Source organism: Colias eurytheme, chromosome 7, assembly GCF_061535395.1.
Source record: "Colias eurytheme isolate Ceu_HAF_F1 chromosome 7, ilColEury1 Martin Lab GWU primary, whole genome shotgun sequence".
In the NCBI taxonomy this organism is placed as follows: domain Eukaryota; kingdom Metazoa; phylum Arthropoda; class Insecta; order Lepidoptera; family Pieridae; genus Colias; species Colias eurytheme.
Window position 1 is genome coordinate 5,004,434 of NC_142986.1, and position 14,199 is coordinate 5,018,632.

General features: G+C 31.8%; 2 protein-coding genes across 2 annotated transcripts in view; one reads left to right on the plus strand and one right to left on the minus strand.

The window, feature by feature from the left end:
* LOC149907015 (uncharacterized) overlaps positions 1–14,199 on the minus strand; it is a 251,513-nt gene that overhangs the window by 82,076 nt on the left and 155,238 nt on the right. The window lies entirely within an intron of this gene.
* Positions 6,272–14,199, plus strand: part of Sema2a (Semaphorin 2a) — a 248,737-nt gene continuing 240,809 nt past the window's right edge. The window contains exon 1 of the mRNA XM_090104080.1: positions 6,272–6,560. The gene's annotated coding sequence lies outside the window, so the exon portion shown is untranslated. The remainder of the gene's footprint in view (positions 6,561–14,199) is intronic.

Here is a 14,199-nt window from a genome sequence, read left to right on the forward strand (position 1 = left end):
AACGTGTTGGGCCAACGGGTTGGGCCAACGTGTAGAGAGCTACTTGGCGGTATGTTGGCTTCATTAGCCTAGTTGGCGCCAATATTGGCAGGCCAACCGAATGTTGTCGGTTTTTTGTGCACACTTCAAAGGATCTTGGCGCGCTCTGCAAACAGCGTTCACACGTTGGTGTCTTGTTCAGATTGTTGTTACTCGTCAGCGGAGACAGTATCGTTGCGCGTCAATGAAATTTACGTTTCCATGTTCCGATAGCGATGGCGGCGCCGATGTTGACAAGCAATGAGGTTTTACAATTCGTAGAATTGTATCGACATGAAGGAATTTAATAATTTGGAATCGACGGCATGAACTACACAAAAATAAAAACCTTATGACTCAATAAATTAGATGTTTTATTTTCTATTTATTATATTATATTATTCTAGATGTTTTCATAACTCACTTTCATACATTTTCGAAAAAAAAAGAATATATATTTATAAAATGAGTAAAATAGTAGGTATGAAACAGTTACTTGTTCTTAAAAATTCAATAACAATATACAATGAGCATGATTTTGATTAAATTGTGCTAATTGATCAAATATCACCAATCAATAGGTACATCCGTCCGTAATATTTCAAGTTTCGTTTTATAGGTAATTAAAATTAAATTGATATCATTGCAGACGGCAGAGTACACTCATTGTTATTGGTGCACATATAGGTACGTAATAATTAAACGCACTGTTTATATAAATTGCCGCGGCTGCAAGAACTTCTACGGACTACGTCCATCTTTGAAGCGCCAATGCAGAATGATCAGTAAGCCAATGTGTGAACAGGAATCTTCATTTTTGCCCAACACGTTGGCCCAACACGTTGGCCCCATGTGTACTGCCGCTATTAGATTATTGACCAAAGCGCGAAAGCCTCAAACCTAACTGAAAAATATTCCCGCTCAAAATGTTTAAAAATACCTGTGTTAGAGCCTAGCCATAACATAAAAAATTAATAATGTAACATAGTCATAAATTAAACAATACCTTAATAAATACATAATATAAACATAAAGTTAAATAATTTGGAAAATCCAAAAGTGCACGCCTCATAATTTTTTTTTTAATAAATATTTATTAATTATTATTTTTGTTTATTTAATAACAATTAAACCACATCGAATCAGACCCTGAAAAATGAAAGGGTTCTATTCCTGAGCATACTCAAGCGTAAGAGAAAAAAAAAGACTCGATTAGTAAAGTATTTCGGTCGCTATCGTGTTAACAAGAAAAAGGATCCGCACATACAGACACACGGACGTCCAAGACAGAATTTTTTTAAACTGTTTTTTAACTAGTTTAAATAACAAAAATGACATCAAAAATATCATGAACGTTCAAAATAGTGTTTTTTCTTAATATGTGTGTGTATGTGTTATCTTACAAGTGCAATGTATGATACATAAAGACATTTTAAGTTTGAAAAATCAGATGTTTTGCGCGAAGTGACAGTAGTACCCACCTCAACGCTTCGCTTATGAGGCGTGCAATATAATATATGGGTACAAATGATATTCCTAAACCTTCATATTACATCGTCGTATTTGTGTATAAAACGATATGTTGCATATTACTAATCTTGTAACTTGACTTTGCTCTCCAATCCGTTATATTGCGAACTCAAAAGTATAAGCTTTTGTACGACGCAATTTTCTTTTGACGTCATTGCACACTGTACATACTATCTGGGTACGAAAGGTACACGGAGATAGGCAAACAAAAGATGTTAGAATACATAATAACCATTAAATCATGCATAAATGTTAAGACTATTCAGGAAACTATCTTTGTGACCTTTAGCCTTTTATTATCTTCTCTGAGAGAAGGTCATTTAAGTCTTTTGGGTATATACCTGCATACATTAAATTCATTCTTTGATATTTCTTCTCACATTTTCCAAATATTTCATATAATAATAGTCTTTATATTTATGGAAGTGTAGAACGTATTGTCACCTGTATGAAATACGTACATAGTAGGTACGGATAATGTCCATAAACAGAAAAATATTTGCTTAGCACGCCCATTCTGTATTTTTCAATTAGCCAACACTCATCATATTAAATTGTTAATTCAAGATAGTAACGAGATTTACCTGTAATAAATATTTCGTTTTTTTTACGTTTCATTCCTTGTTAATTTTATTCTTAATGAATACTTTTCCTACATTTATACGGTTGCCATTTTTTAAAATACCAATCTACAAACAAAACTTCGTGAAATAGACGGACAGACGAATGGACATAATTAAATTATAAGGGTTCTGTTTTTGCCATTGCGCTACAGAAGCGTAAAAAAGAAATTTACTTTTTAATTTATTCTATTAACTTTTTCAACGTATGGAACAGGAATTTCTAGAGTGTTTCGAGCCCAATTATATCTTTGAACGGACCATACTATACATACTATAATTCTGCCCTTCTTATCTAATAATCTATGTTGGGATCTCTGTATTTCAGTCTTATATATTCACCATGACATAATGAGATTTGAACATGTCGCATAATAAGGCTCAAATACAAACATATTTCAAATGGAACCGCTCTAACAAAGGCCTGGCTACTTTACGTTAACAATATGCAGAAAATGTGGGTTTGTTACAAACGTTTGAAATATCTGAAAAGGTTGAGATACCGCAAACGAATCAAAAATTTTCATATTAAAGTCGCATCTGCGGTTTTGTGTTCCGACCGTAATAGACTGAGAGAGCCTGAATGTTTCCTACATTATTTATACTTTGAGAAGAGTAGTTCTAGTTAGCTCGGTGTATATCCGACTGCGGCAGAATATATATGCATTTAAAATATATAGTGTACACTGTACCTTTCATTACCTGATAAGTTATAAATTATTATCTACTAGCTTTCCACCCGCAGCTTCGCCCGCGCAGTCAAAGAAAAACCCGCATCCTATTTCCCGGGATAAAAAGTAGCCTATGTCCTTTCTCGGGTATCAAAATATCTCTATACCAAATTTCATGCAAATTGGTTCAGTAGTTAAGGCGTGATTAAGTAACAGACAGACAGACAGAGTTACTTTCGCATTTATAATATAAGAATGGATTATATAAAAATAAGTCGGGTTTTCCTTCCTGATGCTATAACTCCAGAATGCACGAACCGATCTCCACGGTTTTGCATTCGTTGAAAAGGTCTCGGGCTCCGTGAGGTTTATAGCAAAGAAAAGGTGCCTCTGGTGGCGAAACGAAGTTCGCCCGGTTTTCTAGTGAAATATAAAACAGCAACCCTCATAGGAGACTCGTATCCCAGCAGTGGAAACGTATATGGGCTGATGATGATGACGATGATAAATCAGAAAAAAGTTTGTACCAAACAAAAATATGTTGATTACCGACTTATATTTTTTTATTTAACCTGAAAAAGGGAAATTACGGAGAAAATGATGTTAACAATATTTTTTTATACAATGAAGCCATACATGTAAAAGGTAAATTAATTTGAAGTTACTGGTGCAGAATATATTTGCAGTTCGTAGATGTTCACCCTTGCAAGTTATTAAATAAATTATGATATGCAATCTACTGCGCTTCAAAATATCAGAAGTATAAGCGCCTTTATATCGCTTAATATTGGATATTGGGTAAAGTTAATCCCAATATTAATTATAAAGACGATTTTTTTAGTATGCTTAAAATTTAGAAACATTGCTCAAAAAGAATATAAGCATATCTAAGTATAAATTTATAATACAAAGTTTTTTTCGTCATATTATGTTAGTATTTTTTGTCACTAATGATAGTTTTACCATTTTTTTCGTTAAATTATATTACGAAATGAGAACATTACTGCCATTATAACTATTAAAATCTGCACTATATCAAAAATAAAATGGGTGTTTAATAGTTAACATGCATACATTCTACATTCATTTGAGCATCGCATGAAAAGCCATTAGCAGTAAGAGCATTTATCTCACAGACTTCAAAAGACACCAAATTACTATTCAGAACTTAAACGGTACAAAAAATAACTATAACCTACGAAGCGACGTCTGTCTACGATCAACAGATAAAAAGTTATTAAAATTTATAACGAACTCAGACCCAAGTGTTTCATTTATTCATACGAATATTACCCCGGTTATTTACTCAAAATAAAATATTCAATATCCCGAAATTATATTTTTATATTATACAGGATCAAATACGTGATTCGTTGAAACACATTTAAAAGATAGCACGAATACGATAACCGAATGCTATATATTTTAGATGTACATTTATATTGTATTCATTTCGCTTATCGCATCGCAATGCTTATACTCTAAGACGTTCTTTGAAATAAACAGAACGGAATCGCACAATGGTATTCATCATTTAACTCGGCTAGTTGCAGAAAAACTAAGTCGAGTGCTGTGATATTCAAACTGCATCTCTGTAAATGTAATAAACAAAGATCTGCAAGCGAGCAGAAACGTAATACAAAATCCGATGCCTTTATTGTATGCTGGTCTTTTGCGGTGTGGAAATGTTAAAAATTTAATCGTGTTCGAAAGCGGCTCTGGCCGCATTATTGGCACCGTCATATTGAACTGACATAGAGCGATTGGGTCACTGAAGGACTTTATTACGTTCTGTAAAAACAACGTAATAGCGTATCGTTTGGGTGATGTTTAAGCTTTGTAGTATCGTAATCGAAATTGCATGTTGTGATGTGTTATTGAACGGAGAAATAGGTCTATTACATTTGGATGAATTTGTATACGTTTCTGAAACGATCTTGATAGAAATATGTAAATGGAAATATTGTTGTTTGAATAAATTGGTCTTATCATACTAGTCGAATGTTTTAAACATTTTTTTTTACAAATACTTATAAGATAAGTTACGAACAGCTTTTCTAAAAGATTGTCGTAGCAAGTCTTCTTCGTAGAACCACAGGTAGAACTCACTCTATTAATGAGTAATGTGAACTATTTAGATATAAAATGTTATTCAGGAGTAGGTATGTCTTTATAATTTTGGTATGAAAATAAAAGTTATCAATGGTTTAATTTTTATTAATACAATTTGTTTAAATACATTTATATTCGATTTTGGCTTTACTTGACGAATATCACTATTTGAATAAAAAAATTAATAAGAAAAAATATAAATTATATACGTAAATATTCACAGACTCTTCACAAACCGACCGAAACATAAACCTATTTTTGTTTACAATGTCCTTTGAGCTTAAAACTGTTCATAGCGTGAGGATTTATCCTAATGTTTGTGTTCTTAACTATGTGTAGCTGGAATATGCCACAGGTCGAGTGTAATCCGCTTTATTAATCCCCATATCTGAGAATAAATTGAATTCTCTATATTTACCTGTATAATTAAGTTTCGATTACATAAATAATTTCTTTACTAATTATTTAATGATTCAGTTTCTAAGCTTGATTCTGGTGTATTCGGATAGTGATGCTTAGTCTATATCGAACTTAGTTAGTGCAAAAAAAAAAAACACTCGTTATGCCAATATTTATAAAGTTAAAATTTCGAAAAAACATCAAATATGTCTTGTAACTAAGTGATTGCTTTAACAGAATGAAAATTCCGCCCCACGCTCGATTATATTAAAAATAACTTGAAATTGAAATATTTGCATAACCGAGATACGAAACTCGCTGGCGCACCAAAATATCGAGCGTCAAAGATATTTTAATGTCATGCAAACGAGCAACACTGCATCAATTGCGAGAGTTCCTAAACGAAGGAAATGGAACTTTTCGCTCCACCCGCAAACTTTGCAAAATATTGGGACTGTTCCAGTTTAATAAAAATTGAGACGCGGCTCTCTCCATATTGCTGCCAGCCCGTGCTACAGGTACTCGCCATTACTTATAAGACTTACGTCATTTACCGGTAGATAAACTCAAGTATTATGAAAGTAGAGATCGAACAAAGAATATTATAATATGCAATTTTTACGTAGAAAATTCAAACATGCCTTACAAAATGCGACCATTCATTTTACATTGTAAAATTCTGTTTTACGTGTTTCACGAAACACCAATCGAGTGTTCGCCGAACGCCCAAGGGTCGAATACTTCAAGTTTACAAGTATATATTAAGACAACTTTAATTGCTAACAAGATCAAACTTTCCAAATTTGGGGCCCGACAAATCGAAATCGCTCTTAGCAAAACAAGTATTAATTTTGTATCAGCGTTCCGGCGTTGGGGCGGGCGGCGCAGTAGGGTCCCCTCCCGGACAGTTCTTGCCGCGTCGCCGCCGTGTCTCTACGCGTTGCACCCTCGCTCGCACATATCAAAAACCTTTTCCCATAAAAATCACGTCTTCGCATCTCATCCTGGCACATTGCGATCGGACACTCGACGGACGGCCGCACGCAGACCCGCAGTGCCCGACCTTCGCGGAATCCCGGATGTAAATACATAAACATTAAACAGTGATATTTCCGAAATGTTGATGTGTTAAATTCAACCGAATCATGTGAATTATTTAATAATTGTGGATTAATTAGACTATCGTAAACACGTTGAATGTTTTCAAAAGGTACGTAAACTTTCTCAAACGTAATCGATTTTTCTTATCTGCTGAAATTTATCACGCTATAGTCATAACACTTATTTACATAATGACTTTTGTATTACTTTATGTAATCTTACATGGCATAGTTTTATGTTTTGTGTTAAATTCGTGAATGAAATCATATTTTAGCCTATATAATTAGATGTATTTTTGTTTGTCATTTGTTTATTATTACACAGTAATTGGTTATCTTGTGTGTTTTATTTTCCTGTTCCTATTTACAAAATTTATTTACAACTTATTTACAAAATGTAGAACAAAGCAGTTCAAAGACTCTTGAAAAGCATGGTTGGCACGTTGGCCGATATTATCTGCATTTGCTTTAGACACCTAGTTACGAGTTAGAGACTGGAAAAATTCCCATTATAAAGCCTTTATAGTTTTCAGTATGCTAGAGACTTCTTAAACCAGTATGTTGATTATTATTTTTACTATTATAATTTTTTATTATTTTTTTTTATTTGCATGCTTCTTAATTTTTTATTTTAGTTATCAAGTAGTGTTTTGTTACTGTTAAAATATTATTACTGCATAACTAGCACATTATGTTAATTGAATATAATTCTCACTGAAATTATAGTTAAATTTATATATCGTATTACTTTACTTATTATTACGCTACTTAGTTTTGAAATAAAATTACATACCAGGAATATTCAATAATATATTTGAGCTAATTATTGATAATATCAGTATAATGTTTAGAAATGATCATGAAATTTATTCTAAATAGAACAATAACGATTGAAACACAAAGGACGGATATAATACGTGAATGGAACATGATATAAGCGTATGCAGAGGCATACCTAAACAGCGGTATTACGATAATATCAACAAAACAGAGCAAACCGCGGAACGATAAGCGGTTTTGCTTGCAAATCTTTTTAAATCACAAAAGCCAGTCGTCAAGATCTCGTGTCGAAGAAGGAAAAGAAAATATCCTTTAGGAATGACGCAGCTGCTTAGATTCGGTGCGAAGTTCGGAGTAAATCCGAAATGAAAACACGACGATGTAGGCCATCGTGGCCTTGCTTGCTCACAAGATAAATTCAAAAAGGATTCCCTTAACACATATTACCAACTCAATAAGGATTAAAACTTCATTCGATGGAAAGCTTTGAGTTTTCCTCAAATAAGTTTCATTCTTACGCAGTGTATATAAACTCTTTTTACTTATAAAATGCGCCTTATGCCAAAGCACACAAAATCATAAGAATGACACTGTATTAGGTTGCCCAAGTCCTTTAGACGGCACTGAGACGAAAACCATTGTAAGTAGCTACTAGCCTAGCTTTAAAAAGCTTTCTTTGCGTCGAAATGTTGTACTAACTTGACCGGTTAAGAACTACTTCCTTCAAACATTTTTTTTCCAGCAATTCTATATTACACACAAAACTGTCTCATCCATGAAACTTTTTCTTAGATATCTCCATATTAGACACTTTTAATACATACTCGTAGAGTCGCAGTCATTAAGCCTCGTACTACAACTGTGATATTATATCATATTAAGTTCTGTATTGTCTTAAATTATAAATCAATAATACATATTAATATTACTGAAAGTACACTGATATAAAGCTGTACATAATGAAGAAAAAGTGTATCAATCCCGACATTTAAAACTCAATTTCATTATTTATTAACAAATTGCGTAGCCTGTTTTATCGGAGCAAGAATAATCAACAAAGCGCTCCATTATTGATATAAAAAGACCGATAAATTTTAACAAGTGGCCGAGTTTCAGTCAACCAATAATTTGCTCTGACAATTAGTGGCATGGAAACATTTTAATACTGGTGTATCAGTTAGAACGCTTTGTTTATTTCCCCATTGTAATTGTCCTTATTCGAGCTCCATGTAAATAAAAGTATATTTTAAATCAAAGATTCATTCTGGTTAGGTACATTTTAATCGCTGTGCAAATTGGTAATGCTATGAATTGAGTATGATATTTGCAAATGTTTCACACTTAATGTTTTGACACCTGTTGTTGTAACAAATGTCTGTGTCCGTAAAAAAATCAACATTTAATGGGCACTTATTGTAAATTGTTTTTTGTAATTGTATTATTAATAGTATTTGTAACTTGTTTGTGAAATATTGCACGAATTCACTGTCGATTGGCACTTGGTTATTTGTAAAATTGAATAGGTATAAGCTATGTAATGTTAGGAGGTTTCTTAAGATTTATAATGCTACCAATAAAAATTTTCAGGACACGTTAATTTTCCCTTCATTCCTGCTAAAGCACTAAATGTTACCTTGTTTTCCATTGTCCTTCCAATATTACGATCAAACATATTTAATAACATATTTACAAACAATACTTTTTGCATCTGAGTTTTATGAACGTAACGAAAATTACAAATTTATATTTTCCTTTTAGTCCGGGTTTTCACAATTTACGTTGCAATAAAGAGAATTCATCTGAAAAGGGTGGCCTTAACGACAGAACTATATAATATTTTTACGGTCATTTGAATTTATTTTATTCGGTTATGTAAGCCTAGATATGTTTAATTGGTTTAATCAATTAATAAGCTTAATTATATTAAAACGTTCTCAATTAAGGTTTTGTAAATATTTTTCGTAGCTTTCTCAGGAAGGTTTGTAACGTTATCATAAAAGAAAACATTATAGTAAGTATATATAAGACAATACATCTTTTTATTATCTACAGTCGCATTATACGTGTTTTGAGAATTTATAAGAAACAACGCATTAGTCACACTTGTGTGTGTCTAAGATACTTATAGTATAATAATAAATAATAAATATAAAACCTTTATTGATGTAATAATACAGGTAAAAATAATGAATCATTTTCATAATATGTGAACAATTGGTCATTTAAGAAATTTTAGATAATTAAGTATATTTTTCAAGAATTATTGTAATTAGTTGTCCGTCTTGTAACTAAGAATCGGTCGCTCTTAGTTTTTATACCACAATGGGTTTAAGATCCTTAAAAGTCAACTAAAAGCATTTTTCCCGTATTACAAAGTAAGACAGAAAGAGTAATGTCGATCGTTTAAAAGGGTTTTAGAAATATTTTTGCTTTTTATTTTTACACGAATTCCTTTATGGGCACAAGAAAGTCTTTCAAAGTCATTTTATCGAAGTTTGATGAATGAAATTACGATCGGAGACTAATTTAACTTTCCTTTCGAAAGTTCGAGAATTTTACGGATACTGTAAAGATTTTATGTATTTTTTGTGTTAAATTTCAAATATTGCACGGTATCAAAAGAAATATAAAACATTTAATTGCAAATTATATCTTTTATTAATCACTAGAGGTCCGCCCCGGCTTCGCCCATGGTACATATTTCGCAATAAAAGATAGCCTATGTCCTTTCTCGGGTATCAAAATATCTCCATACCAAATTTCATGCAAATTGGTTCAGTAGTTTAGGCGTGATTGAGTAACAGACAGACAGACAGAGTTACTTTCGCATTGATAATATTAGTATGGATTTAAGTATGTATAGATGTCGAAGTCGAAAAAATGCTTTGTGCTGTAGTGACCTATTAATGTAGAGCCATCTTGAGTATAAAAGGTTTTGTTTTCGATTGCCGTTGGCAATTGAAAACATGACGTAAGTTGCGTAGCATGCTCGTAGCAAAGAAAATGTAATAATGCCGCTACGCCGTAGCGTAAACTAGAAGATAAACAAAAATCATTTACATTCAATAAAAATAATAATATATGTACATAATCAATAATAACAATATTAAATTCACTACATATGTATGTCTTTCCACATTTTAGAAGAAAAATTTTGACCGTCTGTGATCGTGTGTTGAATGAATGAATGAATGAAAAATTCTTTATTGCACACTAAATACAAGATTAACAATATAAAATCGATGCAAGTTACAATATGTACAGAGGGCGGTCTTATCGCTGTAAGCGATTTCTGCCAGACAACCCTAAAAACCATGTGTTCTTTCTATTTACAGACTTATTTTGAATCTGACAAATAAAATGAACAACATCAACTTGTTATGGATAAAAAGTACGCTATACAATGTCTGAACTAATAGAAAAAAGTATAGTAAACAGGTCACCTGCGTCTTTCCTAGTTGTTAGCTAATTAGATAAAGGACATGATTAAGAACATTATCGGTTGATGACCATGTTGTGTACTCCGTTTTAAAATGCATTAAAATATATTAGACTCCTTAAAACATAAGTTGTACTCAAACAAAACTTTTCACTTAAATTTCCGAATGTTTAAATAAAACGGATTGTTTTAAGACGGAATCATTTCTGAAAGTAGATCGAACGGAGTGGTGCTTCAAACAAACGGTGTTATCAAATCACTGCAGCGGAGGTAGATTGCCGGTAAAATAGGAGGCACTTATAGCCCACCCTACCTTACCCACCTTAAAAACCGTTTCAAGAATTAACTGCTATGTATTGAATATTTTTTCATGTCTGCGCCTTATAAAAGCAAGGTATATTTCAAAACGTCATAATATCTTTTCCGCTTTTAATCAAATCTTTGTTTAATTTCAATCTAATATTATAAAATTCTCGTGTCGTGGTGTTTTTAGTTAATCTCCTCCCAAACGACTTGCCCGATTCTCATGAAATTTTGTGTGCATATCAAACAACAAGAACAACGTTTGTCTGGTCAGTTTATATATTGATATGATATAAATCAATACACTGCGCTTACCCATGAGACGTTTCATCAAAATAAATTCCTTTTAAAATTGTTTGTTTAGCGTTATAGTACCACTAGAACATTTATTAGCTTTGAAGCCCGGGAATTGCATGGCTTGCTTTTAATCTTAGAGTTCCGTATATTCGTATTCTTTTGCACTCGATTTTTTAGCTCCTTATCCAATCAAAATAGATTCGATTCGTTTTGAGTGTAATGAACAAATTCTATTGTTCATAAATTTTATGTTGATTTATGTGATTAAACTGATGTTTTTGCTTTACAGTAGGCGTTGTCGCGGGCAACATGAGATGAGATGATATTTTATAGCAGAAAAACTAACTGTTAATCTAATAAGGGCCGATTTTTCAATGCTTGGTTAAAACTTATTCGTCGAATAACGTATTAAACTACCATTTCAAAAATGTATTCTACTTGCCCGTATTTGACAGTTTACAGGTGACATTTTAATATGTTCGTGTAACACTTTATTGGACGGATACATTTTAACCAAGGATTGAAAAATCGGCCCTAAAATAACTTTTATTTCGAATAAAAGTATAAAGCCTTGAATAGTTTTAACTTATACTCAATTTGTTTGTTTCATATATATATATATGTATATTATTCATATAGCTAAACTAAACACAGACATAACATTATCTTGTTATGTAATATTATGTTTTATATTGAACTGATTCGTAAACGATATGACTAACAATAGAATAAATGGAATACAATACGTCTGCGAGACCCGAAGCCACATAAAGTCAAACAGTTGTAATGATAACCCGCTCCTACTAGAGTTACACTGAAATATTGCATACGTTGTACTGTTTTATTAAAACAAATTGTATACAATTCTAAGTATATTGAAATTAGTAAAGAATCATTAAAGTATCATCTACGACTGGTTTCTGAATTGAGTATTTGACATTTATGTCTGCTGTACACGGGTAGAGTAAACGGTAGAGTGAACTAGCATGCTGCTCTACCAGTTCTCAGTATTCTACCGGTTTTAGTAGATATTTTAGTACTCTACTCTACCAATGGTGTCAATATTAGTATAGTAAGTACTCTACCGCTCTACTGTACCGTTTACTCTACCCATGTACAGCGACCACTAGAACGTCTCTTTCTCTCACTATTCTTAAAGAATGCTAATTATTTTCATGTATGTAAGTTTTCTCAAACCTTAATAAAATCAATTCTCATTTCAGAAACCGACCTCTAATAATGATTTTAATTGATAAAAGAATTAATCATGTCTATTTTTAAATTTAAGCTCCTTTTTATTTGCTAGTGAATTTTCCTTTAAATACGTTTAATGTAAAAACTATATTTTTGAAATAACGCTTCTATAAAGATTCAAGAACAAAATAATCCTCATTGAGCTTGCGAACAGTACGAAGATAAATAAGTAACTACAAACATGTTATCACAATATAAATAAATATAAATAATATAAATAAATATTATAGGACATTATTACACAAATCGACCTTGTCCCACAGTGAGCTCAATTAAGGCTTGTGTTGTGGGTACTAGGCGACGATAAATATAATATTTGATAAATACATATATAGATAATAACACCCAGACCCAATAACAAATAATTGAGTTCATCACACAAATATTTGCCCTGACCGGGGATCGAACGCGGGACCGTCGGCTTAGTAGGCAGTTAATTTACCACTGGGCCAACCGCGTCGTCAAATATAATATGCAAGTAATTTTCTAAAGTATAAAGCAACAGATTCAAAAATGGTTTATAGTTTAATTAGAAAATACTCTTATTATTTCCTTTTTAAATTGTGCATTTCATTAATTTTAGTAGCTCGCTGCTGCAGATTTCCATTTTGCTATTTTTAATTAAAAATAACATCGATGACCTATTTATTCGCACGCATTCTTTTAAAGTAAAGCTTGTTGAGGTTAAATAAGGTTTTACATTCTGAGAGAAAATTACATAACCCAGTTTGTTTCAAGAATGAATATAGAAGGCTTTTGAACCACAGTTTTTGCAGCATTTGATACGCATTTAAAAAGTACATATGTAGTGAAAAATGGAATATATGAAAAATTCAAAATAATTAAATTCCATTGCTCCGAACTAATCCAATCCTTGGACAATTCACCTTTGTACATATCTAAATTCCTAAAACAAACGCTACAACTGAAGGCAAAAGCAATAAAAAAGTAATCAAACTTGTTTTACAGGGCACTCGACGTTCCAAAGATCGCTGTAGGTATCAAAGTTACCCTTTGATGAAGATAAACTAGCTATAAACGTGAAATACGTGACGTTATTTATATGGACATATAACTTATTCGACATACGTAATTTCATATAATGTGATAGTTCTATGATGAATCTTATGAACAGAATATTTCTATGTTAAATTCGTACATTTCAATTTCAAAGCAGATAAATAACACGACTCGACAAAAAAATTTTCGTTCTTTGTCCTAAAGTTTATACTATTATTTTCCAGTTAGTTATGCACAAAAACGAAAAGAAAATACCTTTTTTCGGTATAAAGTTTGCTTTTGTGATAGTTATAATAATAATACTCATTTTTCTAATTTTTACTAATTTGATAGTAAAACTTAATAAAAATAATAAACATTTTTATTTCAATAGTTTTATTTTCAATCAAAAATTAAAATCCGAGATTTTTAAAAATTTCGTTCAATCAGTCTTCTAAGCACAAAAGCAAAGTTTTTCATGCCATATATTTTTTTTCCGTCTAATTACGACCTAAACTACCAAATTTAATGCTTTGCAATCAAAGTCAAATTTCATGGTGACCCGTTGTAATTCTTAACATGCTATTTCAACACTGCTATTAATATTTCTACATAATAAATGTTTTCTGAGAAATCTATTTTCGAGTTTCGAGTTTTTCGAGAATTTATTTTTTAAT